The sequence below is a fragment of the Diabrotica undecimpunctata genome, chromosome 6 (assembly GCF_040954645.1).
Source record: "Diabrotica undecimpunctata isolate CICGRU chromosome 6, icDiaUnde3, whole genome shotgun sequence".
NCBI lineage: Eukaryota > Metazoa > Arthropoda > Insecta > Coleoptera > Chrysomelidae > Diabrotica > Diabrotica undecimpunctata.
In genome coordinates this window covers 124,877,134-124,891,762 of record NC_092808.1, presented here as the reverse complement: position 1 = coordinate 124,891,762, position 14,629 = coordinate 124,877,134, and the positions used below count along the sequence as shown (strand labels likewise).

Below are 14,629 nucleotides of genomic sequence, written 5' to 3'. Positions count from 1 at the left end.
TGGTTATCTATATTAAAGGACACCAACTTCAAAGGAAAATACCAGTATTAGTGGGTCAGTAACATATCGAGGACACATTATTTGTTTTTTAAATAACAAACATATAAAATCTGAATTCGGTGTTCATTGAAAGTAAACTAAATGTACGACCAAAAACTTACCATGTCGGGATAGTATTAAGAGGTTTTTTTCCTGGTTTCTCCCTCATAATTTACTATGGAATCACTAACAGGAGAATTTTTTTCTGTTATCATGGCATGTGGCTGTCTTTTTAAAGACGAATTATATGCTATGATTCTTTCCGACGGATATTTTCCAGTTCAAGTTGTCTGAATTGTCAATATAAATGAGTCAGATAAAATTAAATTATTAGAAGAATTTTTCACCAAGTAACAAAAAAAAACAAAATTTGTTTAATTTACTAATATTTTTATTTTGAGAACCATTTCCGAAGTGGAAGTTAAACCATCAATAAACTTTCTTTAACCTTTTTGCAGCTTATTCCCATTTAAATAGTAATTACTTTAAAATGCCACAAGAAAATAGCTTCAGAACAAAAATATAAGATGTATCAAACTTACAGTTCAAAAGTTATGACGAATCGAAATTTCAGATGAAATTCACAACTCCTTCTGTATATTATTAATTAATGGGAGCAGCCACTTTTTATTGGTTACTTGTTTTTCTTCATAGAGGCCTTTAATCGAGGTAGGAGTACATAAACTTAAGGTCTAAATTCGCGTGTCTTGTTTCCTTTTATCATTCTCACTGACAACAATGTTCTAAAACTGACGGAGTATCTGGCCACAGTTTCCAATGATATATTTACATCAATTCAAGAGCCTCTACTATTTGTTTATCGATTTAGTTAATAATTTATGAAGTACAACCCACAACTTCACTTAGGCTTTTGAGCTTTATCCTAAAATCCTGCATGTTTCAAATTTGATACTAAAATAATAATTCGAATCGTTGTCAGCTCGATAACTCAAGTCATGTTAAAGTTAATAATTTACTAAGTGTATTGTACAAGCGCATGAACGCGAAAAAACTGTAAAGAAATATGACATTAGAAAACTGAAATGTAGCGAACAGCAGCGAAATCAGGGATGCACGCGGAATATCCCGTCCCTCATATTGTCCCGCATTTTGTTCTACGGGACAAGATGGAACGTGGAACGGGACAACGGTTTTTTTACGAGACAGGACATGGGACGGGACTTTTCTTGACGCGCCCGATATTACGCGCCGAACGAAGTGAGGCGCGTAATAGAGGGCAAGTCAAGAAAAGTCGCTTCTTTGCCGAAAAAAGTATACTATTTTTTCTTCAAACGTAGCAATTTTCAACCATAAATAGTACAATTCATACGCTATTTTTACTCGAAATTAACTGTGACAACTATCAAAGTCGTCTAGATGTTAGAAATTAAAATAATTAAGTCGTCGGTGGGATTTGCGTCTCCCTGGTTACAGTTGTTTGACAGTTGTTTGCAATTATTAAAGACAGCTTATTGTTGTTGCAACCGCAAGCGCAAATTTAGTGCGAAAATGAAAAACCTAAACGAAATTGAGTCCGCGGCTAATGATGCAGTAGCACGTTGGAATGATTGCTGAAAGTTGTTCTCGACCATCAGTATCATCAACAATTACCAATGCGTATCAAGAGTCGGGAACATTTTTGCACGGTTTCAATTTTGAAAATGCCTCATTAACTAATTGTACTTTTAATATTACTATAAATAAAAATGATGTTTAATTGTTGTTAATGACATTTGTATTGTTGCTTTGTGACATGTTTCATATTGTTGCCATGACAACATTTTTCCCTCCGCCGTAAAGAAATGGGGAAAAAAAACTGCTGCCGGCAGAGACATCAAACTATGACAGGATCAAGTTAGATAAGTAATGTCATCATTATTTGACGTTTGAAGAAAAAGACTGTATTATGTTTGCAACGACAAAATATTTATCGAAATTAAAAGGTATATTTAATGATCATATCGATAAATTATCGTATTGATTGATCAGAATAAATTTCCTACCATGGCTCGTTTGGCCAGAGATATTTTACTAGTGATACGCACCTATTGACAAAGCAAACCTATACAGAATTACCAGAAGACTTAAAAATATGTTAAAAGAAGAAAAAAATAGGGAGATCCAAACTTATCTAGAAAATTTGACGCCGTTCAAAGATACAAACTATTCTTTATGGAAAGCGACCAGACAATTAAAAGGGTCACAAGACCATATCTACTTTAAAAAATGCTAAAGGTAAATGGGCAAGAACAGATACAGAGAAATCCAAGACATTCGCAGAACATCTTTTGAAAGTATTTAGTCCATTTACCAGAGAAGTGCCTGTAGAACAAAAAGAACCACATCATTCTTTTCTTGACGCTCCATATCAAATGGAACTACCAATCTTCCAACTTAACATTAAAGAAGTAAAACAGATAATAAAAAATGAGATAAAACCCAATTAGGCGCAGGGATGCGATCCTATTACAGGTAAGGTCCTTCAAGAACTAACCCATGATCGCTACAGAATAATTACTATGATTTTCAATGCTATGTTAAGTCTGCACTATTTTTGTTTGCAATGGAAGGTGGTACAGGTTATACTTATTCAAAAACCTGGTAAAGATCCAAAACATGTCAACACATACCGACCGATTAGTTTACCCAGTCATTTCTAAGCTCTCTGAAAAATTTATATTGAGAAAAATCAAAACAATACTGGACAAAAAGGGTCTTATACCTGACCATCTCATCATAGTCTCGAAAAGAAACAATACTGTACTGTAGGCTTTTTAGATGCCTTTTAAGCTTTTGACAAGGTGTGGCACACAGGACTTCTGTACAAGTTAAAAAAAACCTATCTTACACTTACTTTAAACTGGCTAAATCATACCTTAAAGAAAGAAAATATCTAGTAAAGTATAGTGAAGCCTATACAAAACTCTACCCCATCATATCTGGTGTACTTCAGGGTAGTGTGCTTGGACCGATCTTGTTCCTAATATATACGGCTGACTTATCAACAAGCAATAACCTTACGCTTGCAACATAGATGATACTACTTTCCTAACAGGACATAAGAAACAGTTTGTAGTACCCTATAGAAATAAGTAGGAAGTCATTTCCTGTCTTTGGTTTACTATTGTATAATCAACTTCCTCAAAAATTTAAAAACATGAATTCAACTACAGCTTTTAAAAACCAGTCAAAGAGTACCTAGTAACCATGTGTCCTTATACATTAAGTGAATATTACGAGAGTGTATCTGTGAATTCCCAAGCTGCAACATAACCAAATTTAATATTATGTCTATATTATACGTTTTTATGTATTTTAATGTTTTAAATATTTTTAGTGTATTGTTTCCATTTTTTTTTTGTAATGTTTAATATTTATAATTTTAGTTTTGACTTGCTATAAACTTTGTTGTAACTTACAGTCAAATAAACTATCTATCTATCTATCTATATCTTGGACAAATTTGACAAATCATCTTTGGGGTACCTGCCTATCAAAATGTTGTGAATCGATATTATTTTGATTTTATTATTAGAACACAGCGTATTCAATTAACAGCTCGTACAATTAGTATAGCATGTTACCTTTATGAGTCACCCTCCCCAATTTCTTGTCAGGGTAACTTAATTAAATGTTAAAAAAACCAAACGTGTAAATTTATTTCATTTATGCCAAGAATGTTAGCATGTTCTTTATCAGAATACTTTAAACCTTGTTTTCTCTAAAACTACAAATATGGAGATACAATCGTTTAACTCTAAGTTGCAGATATGGATTAAGGTACAGATAAGAAATATGGTTTTATGGTTCCACTTTGTGGATATGGTAAAGATCTTTGAGTATTATTACTCAATCATCTGCATATCTAATTAAAGACAAAAATTCGACACCTATTTTTAAAATCCACAAGCACTTTTTGAATTATTTATTTGAATCGACTATGAGCTAAGTCTGAATGATTTATGTATGCATTCATTTTGCACGAAAAAAAATTATTAAATCATTAGGTATTTAAAAATACCCAGTAAGAAATTTATGAATTGTCTAATAAATTAAAATAAATTTTTAATAAGCGTTTTCGTAATAGATTCTTCCAAGAAATTTAGCTGCTAAAGAGGATAAAAAATTTATGAAAGGAAATTTCCAGAATTACGTTCGTTATATTCGCCACCGCAGGGTAGCAAATAAAAAGAGTCATTGTGGGTATAAGGGAATAAGCAGTTTTAATTGCGTTTATAAATAATAAAAATTTTGCTTTATTGGGTAATACATTAAAGGGAAATCATTATTATACATACAATAGTATTTAACCCGGCGCCAGTGTGGTAGACTAAAATGTAAAAATCTCTGTGGTGGGGTATCAAATACCCCAAATTAAAAAAAAAAAATTAAATAAAAATAACACATTTTTAGAAAATTTATATTGTGATTTATATTTCAACATATAACAAACTTAAATCAAAAATAACTAGTGTTTAGAAACAAATTGCAAACTAAATACTTGAATATTTCAAAAAAGTCTCATTTTCCAGCATAAAATCACGTCACACTCATTTTCTCTCGATTATAAAAAAAAGATCAGAGAACTAGTAAAAATAAATGAATGTTTGAAAAAACCATAACATACAGAATACATTTTAATTGTTTTTAGCTAAATAGCAAGAATCACAATGCACCACTGAATGCTCTAAACATATAGCTTTTTTACAAATCACACAATAATAAATGGTCTTTCTGTCATTTTTTCTTGGGCAAACATTATATGTTTTGGCTACTTTCATTCGTTTACCTGATTGCACTTCATCATTTGTTACAGTTCCTTCAGGATGTAAATTTCGCGGAAGCCTTAAGTTGGTAGACCGAATTTGTTTGTATTCTGTTAGTAACTGTATTGCTAATAATTTTAAAAATTCCCTTCGTTTTGACCGAAAATCGCCAGTATTTTGTTGATAAATTACTCTTGCATTTATACCAACATAGTTAAGTATCGTATAAAAAATTGTAATGCACCACCTTTTGCTATTACGTGAAACATAGTATGAAGCCGACAATTTATCTACCACATCTAGCCCACATTTTGTGGCGTTATAAAAAGAAATTAATTCTGGTTTCTTACTTTCGTCATTATTATCGTTAATATCAGAAGTGTGGTGTAAAGTTGACATTAGAAGAACTACTTTTCCTTTTTTTATACATGTGAAACTAACGTTACACTCTCCTAAAATCCAAATTTTGAGGAATATACTGGCCTGTTCCTAGATGTTATAAAACTTTCAGGTATTTGCCTTTTGTTTTTTTTTACAGTAGACGTTAGTTGATGATCTTTTAAAAGCTTCAGCATCAGCTCATAACTTGTGAACTAATTATCGAATGTTACATTTCGTTTGGTTCCAGATATCGGAGTTAAGAGTCGGAGAACTACGTCGCTAGGTTTATTGCTCAATTGGAAGGGTCCCTCTGGCTGCAATCCTACGTATAGTTCTAAATTTAAAACATAATATGATTTTCCATCCACGGGAGCGAATATCTTTAATTCGTATCGTGCAGGCTTTTTCGGCATATACTGGCGAAAACCACAGCGGCCTCTAAATGGCTCCAGTTTTTTATCAATAGTAAGGTATTCGCTTGGCGTATATACATCTTGGCTATTTTGCACAAATTTTTCAAAAATTGCTCTAATTGCAGTCATTTTATCGAGTTTTTTTCTTGTTTCTCGATTTTATATATTGCCAAAACGTAGACAAAACTGTAAAAAAATAAGTCGTTGTAAAGACATCGTCTCTCTAAATAAGCTTATTCCGGTTCCATCGGTAGACCAAACATCTTCTAAATTAAGCCGAGCAAACTTGAACACCCCAGCCAAGTACAATAGTCCAAACAATGCTCTTATTTCAGTTGCATTGATTTCGCAAACTGCATACTAATGGTTTTCATCGTAGCAAGTGGACTTCCTTCTTATTTTTATATTATTCCAAGTTACGACATCATCCATCATACTAGGTGTAAAAAGTAAATTGAAACATTCCACGGGAGTTTCCGCCATTTTTGCATTTCGTTTTACACCTGGTAAATGCGTAATGATATTTACTGAGCTAAATTGGTTTATTGTAAGTTTTTTATTTATTTATAATACCCATTTCAGAATTCTGGACCCATCTACCAACTTGGACAGATTTATGGATGGGTATTATTAGTTTATGGAGTCACTTGTACCTAAGTCTCCAAATAGAACTTGTCGCCAATCTGGTGTCTCGCAGTCTTGCAAAATATAGTTGACTGCTCCAGATTCTATGCCACGTAGTTTGGAGTTTAAGTCTTTATAAAATATTGTGTTGACTGGTGAATATCTGGTAAGGATACGGGTTATGGTAATAAGCTAAAGGTACAAATGTCGACATAAGCATTTGGTATAGTTAAAAAAATTACGGTTTATTCACACCAGGAGCAAAATACATTTACACCGCCTAATACAAATTCTTCCACGACATTCATTAATTGTCTTCTTTTAGTTTTAACCTATACTAAATTATTAGTTATTATTATTATTTAGCGACTTATAGGATAAAATTTTATTTTATTTCCTGTTGTGTAGATAAATTTGTTTTCCTATATTCAATAGTTTTAGACTCTAGATAACGGACAAAATTTTGGGAAAATTGTTTTATCCGTAACATAAAAAAATACCCAATAATATTCTACTCTAAGCCGCAATTATTAATCCTGCAGTCGTGACCACAGTCTCTAAAACCTTGTTTATGTTTTAATCTTTTTTTTTGGAGTCAAAGTGCAGTTCTCTTTTATTACTGTATATAGTTTCTATTACAGTTAGCCTATATTCATGTAATAGTCTTGCTGAGGGGAATAATAGTAAACCATCTATCCACAGATATATTGGGTTTGGTTGGTTGAACCCTAATAGGTTCAACCAACCGACTTACTGCGTCTGCTGATGAGTTATTTTTTACAAAAGGTACTTCTGATTGTACTCACACATAAACCTTCATCTTGGCAGTACAAAAAACTTAGATGGTTTTAAAGGAATAAATTGGGAAAAGGGACATTTGCCTCTGAAGCCGGGTAGCATATCATCTATGGTTACGTATTTTGACAACTTGACAAAAATTTGACTTACAGTTTTTCCCAACTAATTTAAAAAGGTCTCTTTTAGGAGCGAGTTTATCAACAAGCTCTCTATCTGCCTTGGTAGTAAGATCGTGGAAACGAAGATAAAGCAGTAGAAATTTAAATCACGGAAACAGTCGAAACCTTTCAGCGGAGTTGACTTTTTGATTTCAGTACTGCAGAAAGAATAAGTCTACCAAGCAAGGCTTCAATTTCAATTGCGTTAGTTCTTCGGTAGTACGACTATTAGACGGTAGTACGGATGTTTTAAAATATTAGGACGTGAGAAGTGACCACGATGTGAGAGACCAAGTTTCGAAAACTACAGCTGATACCGCACAGGTCAAGACTTATCAGCAACTGAGCACACTACAGACTAGAAGGTCGATTCAAGTTAGGAAGCTATTGAAATGAAAAGCTCACGCGTTCTGTTGGTAAAATAATTAAGGTAATTTATTTGAAGGCACGGTTTGGGAGACTGTGTGCCACGACTCTACAAGTTTAATTATTTTTTTAAGTCGATCTTTTGAAGAATCAGTTGTTTTATTATATTTTAGAAATTAAACTGAATGCGTCCCAACACAAAATAGTTTTGCAAATTTTGCTATTGTATATTTTTTCATTTAATAAGGACCTTCCTTTATTGTAAGGGCTATAAAAAAAGTTCCTTTATATTGAATTCGTAAAAAGGACTAGTTCATGAAGGAGTGTAAAGGTCAGGGCCTTCGTCGCTCATAAACGGAAGGGCACAATCATAAAGACAAGCACTAAGAGTAAACGATAACATTTCGTAAAAGAAGATCGTTCTCCATTTTCAGATGATCAAATTGAAATTGGGTTAACGTGTTTGTATTTTTTTAGTATTACGAGTAAATACATTATTAAAATTGTCTCTTTATTCATTTATAAATAATAATCACTTTTTTAAAAATACTTTCGAAAGTTCCAACAATAATAGAGGATAAGGAGAGTTTACAATTATTAAATATTAATTTATATAAGTATATATATATATATATATATATAAAAGTGTGCTAATTATAACAAACTATATACAATTCAAATTAATTATACCCGATTTATACACTTTGTTTTCAATTTTGACTTTTAATTCTAAGTATTTCAATTTCATAGTTCTATTTCTTCTTTTCTACAATATTGGTAGTGCTTCGTAAATCTTTTTATTGCAGTCAACCCACTAACTAATAGATTGTTTAGTCTATTTCTTACATTCACACTCTATGTCCACTTCAGTTGCCACCAAACTAACACCCAAATTATTACTGACAGGTTTGAGTGTGAGATCTAGATTATGCAATCTAAATAAAGTGACCCATATAATTTCATATTTCATCAGTTTACTTCCTATAGTATTGTCAGTTGGGCCTTTGGTCAATGTTTAAATTCATAGAATTTTGAAATGTGCAGATCACATCACCACGATTGTGACTCCACATCCAAGTTGTCATATGTCAGATGTCACTTTAACATTTTTCGTTAAGACCAGAAGCCATTCTCCCTCCTATTGTCACCCAATATGTAGCTTCTTCAAATTTACAATAATTTTTAAGTGTTACTAGTTACTGTTTATGACATTCATCAAATTGTCGGATAGCTCAATTTTGAAGGAGTAAGTCTAAAACGTTATATTAGAAAATATTTTTATCAATCATCAACTTCGAGTTTTTTCGAAGTTAATTAATTTTCCTTCAGTTGAAAAAACGTTTCTTGGCTTATTTCAGATGCCCCTAAAGATACTCTAGGAGCGAAAGTACTTAGGCAAGATTTAATAAAAAAACTGTGTTCGATATCTTCTTCTTATTTGATAAAGTTTATATAAAATTCGTCAAATGCTTGAGGAGTTATCATATTCACATATAAATTGTTTTATTTATCCAGCAAAGAACAATCCATATATAAATCTATAATAAAATTCAAAGATTCTATAAGAGACTATAAGATTTGGGTTGAAGTAAATAAAACTGGATGTACATATCACAGTTTAATATTTACACTGCAAAAATTAACCGTGTAAGCCTTCAGAGTAAACTTATTAAAGTGGTAGCCCACATATTCCTTTGTGTTTATCAAAAAAGAACAAAAAGAGGCTGGAAAGAGGACAGTCCAAGTGAAGAATAAATGATAAAGTGTAATTAGTTCTGGAGTGGATGGAAAACATTCAGTTTTATTCTTAAACAATTTTCACAATCCAACCGATTAAGAAGTGTTAGTGAAAAAGAAAAAAAAAACATAAAAATAAAACCTGATGAAGGATGATTTGATTAAAAGCTACAAATCAGTAATCAAAAATTATATATAATAAGCATATGGCCTATGTGAATCAATTCACATATGCTTAAAAACTGCTATGAGCTTAATCGGAAGTCGCGAAAATGGTGGCACTTTATTTTTGGCATTTCTTCGATTTAACGATGATAAATGTCTGCTTCATTCTTAAGGAAACTATCGACGGAAATATTATGACACGGAAGGAATTTAAGTTCGCAGTTGTAACAGGCTTGATTGGTGCTAATCCTAACTTATCAGAAGGAAGCATCAGAAATCAAACTTGGAAAAATCCTTTCAAAATACAAGCACCTAATTAAATAAGAACTGACAAAGCTGCTTATTTGCCAACATATAGCGCAAAGTCTAAATCTGCTAGTTGTACTACCAAGAAAGAACCGCATTGCATATGTTGGTACTGTACTACTTATACAGTTGGACTGCGTATATCATACAAACGGAACTGTTTATACTGTTTCATTCAAAATAACATTTGATCAAGTGGCCTAATTTTTTAGTTGTGGGACCACCATTTTTTTTATTAGATTTGAAAAAAAAGGAAAGAATCTTATCCTGTGTATTATTTTATGCCTTATATCACTAAGATTAACAAAATTTTAGATATTTTGACAAAAATTATATTGCCTAAGGGTTAAAGTGCAACTTAAAATGTACCTTTATACCTACAGAAATTTCAGTGTGATGAAATCTGTCATCCATAAGTACACAAGGAAAATGGTAAAATAGTTGGCTGCATACTATGAATCACAAAAGTCTTGAAGTTAAATGTGTCGATAGCAATTAAAGTAAATTGTATACTCACGCTTAATCAAGCCATTAAGAGCGATGCTGGGAATATTTATATTCCACTATGCATCAACAATTTACCCATATAAATTACTATCTTTCTTGTACTCATTGCGTCGAGTAAGGACGATAAATATACGAAAATGGTTGCGTTTCGATTTAATTTGAGCTTCTTACCACTCCCTGACACGTGTTTCTGGGTCTTCCCGTCATCAGAGAGAGCTTGTAAGAAAACTCAAACTAAACCAAAACGCACCGACTACTCTGGTGATGTCTCTAGTAGCATACTCTGGTAATTATTTTTCTATAATTGCCAGAGTAGTCGGTGCGTTTTGGTTTAGTTTGAGTTTTCTTACAAGCTCTCTCTGATGACGGGAAGACCCAGAAACACGTGTCAGGGAGTGGTAAGAAGCTCAAATTAAATCGAAACGCAACCATTTTCGTATATTTATCGTCCTTACTCGACGAAATGAGTACAAGAAAGATAGTAATTTATATGGGTAAATTGTTGATGCATAGTGGAATATAAATATTTCCAGCATCGTTCTTAATGGCTTGATTAAGCGTGAGTATACAATTTACTTTAATTGCTATCGACACATTTAACTTCATCTTTCATCACTAGATGTCTCTAGTAGCATACTCTGGTAATTATTTTTCTATAATTGCCAGAGTAGTCGGTGCGTTTTGGTTTAGTTTGAGTTTTCTTACAAGCTCTCTCTGATGACGGGAAGACACAGAAACACGTGTCAGGGAGTGGTAAGAAGCTCAAATTAAATCGAAACGCAACCATTTTCGTATATTTATCGTCCTTACTCGACGCAATGAGTACAAGAAAGATAGTAATTTATATGGGTAAATTGTTGATGCATAGTGGAATATAAATATTCCCAGCATCGCTCTTAATGGCTTGATTAAGCGTGAGTATACAATTTACTTTAATTGCTATCGACACATTTAACTTCATCTTTCATCACTAGATGTCTCTAGTAGCATACTCTGGTAATTATTTTTCTATAATTGCCAGAGTAGTCGGTGCATTTTGGTTTAGTTTGAGTTTTCTTACAAGCTCTCTCTGATGACGGGAAGACCCAGAAACACGTGTCAGGGAGTGGTAAGAAGCTCAAATTAAATCGAAACGCAACCATTTTCGTATATTTATCGTCCTTACTCGACGCAATGAGTACAAGAAAGATAGTAATTTATATGGGTAAATTGTTGATGCATAGTGGAATATAACTATTTCCAGCATCGTTCTTAATGGCTTGATTAAGCGTGAGTATACAATTTACTTTAATTGCTATCGACACATTTAACTTCATCTTTCATCACTAGATGTCTCTAGTAGCATACTCTGGTAATTATTTTTCTATAATTGCCAGAGTAGTCGGTGCGTTTTGGTTTAGTTTGAGTTTTCTTACAAGCTCTCTCTGATGACGGGAAGACCCAGAAACACGTGTCAGGGAGTGGTAAGAAGCTCAAATTAAATCGAAACGCAACCATTTTCGCACAAAAGTCTTATTTAAAAATCCTTTATTAAAGTTTATAATTAAAAAGACTCTTTCGTTTATCATGTAACGAATTATTTTGCCTACCACAAAGGGTATTATTAAAGGGGTTGAAAATTGGAGTAAAAGTTACTGGGGTGGAGATAGGGCAAGCAAAATAAAAGATACTTATGCGAACGGCACTCAGGGTTTATTTGGAGTAGCTGGGTCGTGGATAAGTTAAATGGCAAGGGGGTTGGATTGGGGCAACTACAAAAATGGAACAAAAGGGGTACTTACATGAATCTTCTGGAACAAATGAAAAAAAAACAACAGGAAGGACTATTTAAATTAAGGACGCCGATTCGAGGTGACAAATTATAACGATTACAACAACTAGTTGTAACTATTGAAATAATTATTAAAAATTATGCAAAATATATATTTTTAAATTAAACTCAAAAAAGGGGTTATAAACTTTTTTGCTAAATTAATAAAAAAATGGTTTAGAGAAATAAATCAAACATTTATTGTTGTATGACCACAAACAGTTATAAAAAAAATGGCACAAATTACTATATAGATAGTTGCAGAGATAAATATCAAAATAACAAAGAAACCATGTATAGAGGTTAACCTTCTAAAATCAAAAACAAACTAATGTCAAAGATAATAAAGCTAGCTGTCATAAGTCAACATAAAATTTAAAACAAAACAGTTAAAATGACAGCTAAGCACGCCCTAAGACATATATTTATAATTATTACAAATTCTTTAATTTTAATGAAAGCAATTATTAATATTAAGAAACGTCTATTTTTAGAAATATTATTATCAATTAGAAATTGCACTTTAAAAGATTTATGGGGTAATCTTCTCTGCCAGACGGTCAAATCCATCTTCAAACTGTGAAAGATGCTCTGAGACGGCTTCTTAGGGCAAATACAAACTTGAGGTTGAAAGTTTGTATAACACACTCTGTTCTGGGCGTCTTAAACAACAGGAACAGGTAGAATTAGACTGCAACTACACATTCAACTTTACAATTAACTTTACACTGCTACACATTTTCAATAACAAAGAAACAAATAGAAAACATTTACGAATCAGAAGTAAATTTGGACTAAACGCTGGAAGCAGTTGTCTCTGAAAACGCCTCAGCGAGAGTAAGCTAGTTCTTAAAAAACGTTCGCTTTCCAACTAAGTATAAACAAAACATATAAACTGGAATATTTCGTTCATTTGACGACGAAAAATATCTTAAAGCGGTTTCGATCAAAAGGATAAAAAGAAAATACACATATGTTTTACGTAGACAAACATTTAAAAATGGCGACGCAAAAGGGATCGAAAATACTTTTTGGTATTTTGACACATATGAGGGGATTTCAATATATATCAAGAAATTTACAAATGCTACAATCATCACTGTATTATTACCAGGTATACATGAGTATGGCTACTAAAGCTCCGCGTAAAAACCCTTAAAAAGTTACCAAATCTATTATGTGTTACATTTTTGTTGCAAAGATTGTCTGATGTGACGTATTTAACAGTTACCCTGCATGGCAATGTAAGACTACCAATGGGGGTTGGAAGCAACTGAGTTGAACAACTGAGTTGCCATCTAAATCCAATTTAAATATTGTCTTAGGGTCAGCAACAATTTCTACTGGAAGTCTTATGTTGCCATTAATTTTGTAAAGGTTTTTACCCAGATATCATGTATAATTGGTAATATTACACTGATGATGGACTTTTTACCCGATAACGTTCTGTGATATAGCCCGAAAGGGTCTTTTTAATTATATACCTTTTATATATGATGTCTAAATAAAACTTTCATGTATCAGCATTTTTTTATTACAATAATACATTTATTAATATTGTAGGGCAGATTCTTCACCAAGAAGAATCCCTCCTTTAGTATCAATACTTCCTCCCTGACACAATGCTTGAAAAAGACAAATATAAACTTTACTGGGATCGCACTGTACCCACAGACCAACCAGTGGTAAATAAACCTGGTCTCATACTAGATAATAAACTTACTAGACAGATAACAATAATAGAATGATGTGGCGATACTTAACAATAATAATTTGCGTGTTAAATACAACGAAAAAATTGCCAAATACAGAGGTCTGGAAATACAAATAAGGAGACAATGGAGAATAGATAGTACCCAGACGATAACTATTATTTACTCTACTACTGGAGTTATTCCGAAGAACCTCCAAGGAAAATAAAACAGCCGGACTTTAATGAGCATCTCCATAAGACTGCAGGAAGCGATAATACTTTCAACATCCAGATTCGTAAGAAAATTTTTGGAAGATACTCAGAAGTACCAAGTTACCTAGAGCTCGATAACACACAACAAGTCCCACGATAGCTTAATCCTTTTGATGCCGTATGTATCTGAGATAAGTGAATTTTCGCCATAGAGGCAGTATGAGCGGTATGGCTAAATCTGGATGACAATATAAAATAATATAGTTTTTCATTTATTTATTTAATGTGTATTTATTTAAATTATTAACTATATTGTAGATTATATAAGTATTAAATTGTTATTTTCTTAACAGTATACCAATTCTATTTAAAAATAAACTAAGCGTTAATAATAGTTATTGATTACTTGGACCTCTCAGGTGCGAGTAAGAGATAGCGTGTAGTAGGTAACGTCTTAATATATGGACAAGTTGACCCAGTTTCACTTTCATAACCGGAACCGAGTGCCCCATTCATTATCACCCTCCAAGACAAGGCCGTATTACAGGCTATTTCAAAGGGGGATCTTATAACAATACCTGTCGCGGTTATTTATGATATTTCTGCACCTTTTAAGTAAAATGACCATGGGCTTGACGTAGAAGGTAATGTGT

At 32.5% G+C, this 14,629-nt stretch overlaps 1 protein-coding gene across 1 annotated transcript in view; it reads left to right on the top strand.

Moving 5' to 3' along the window:
• Positions 1–14,266, top strand: part of LOC140443826 (E3 ubiquitin-protein ligase Siah1-like) — an 84,414-nt gene extending 70,148 nt beyond the window's left edge. Inside the window, exon 3 of the transcript XR_011951269.1 lies at positions 13,634–14,266. The gene's annotated coding sequence lies outside the window, so the exon portion shown is untranslated. The remainder of the gene's footprint in view (positions 1–13,633) is intronic.
• The last annotated feature ends 363 nt before the right edge of the window (positions 14,267–14,629 follow it).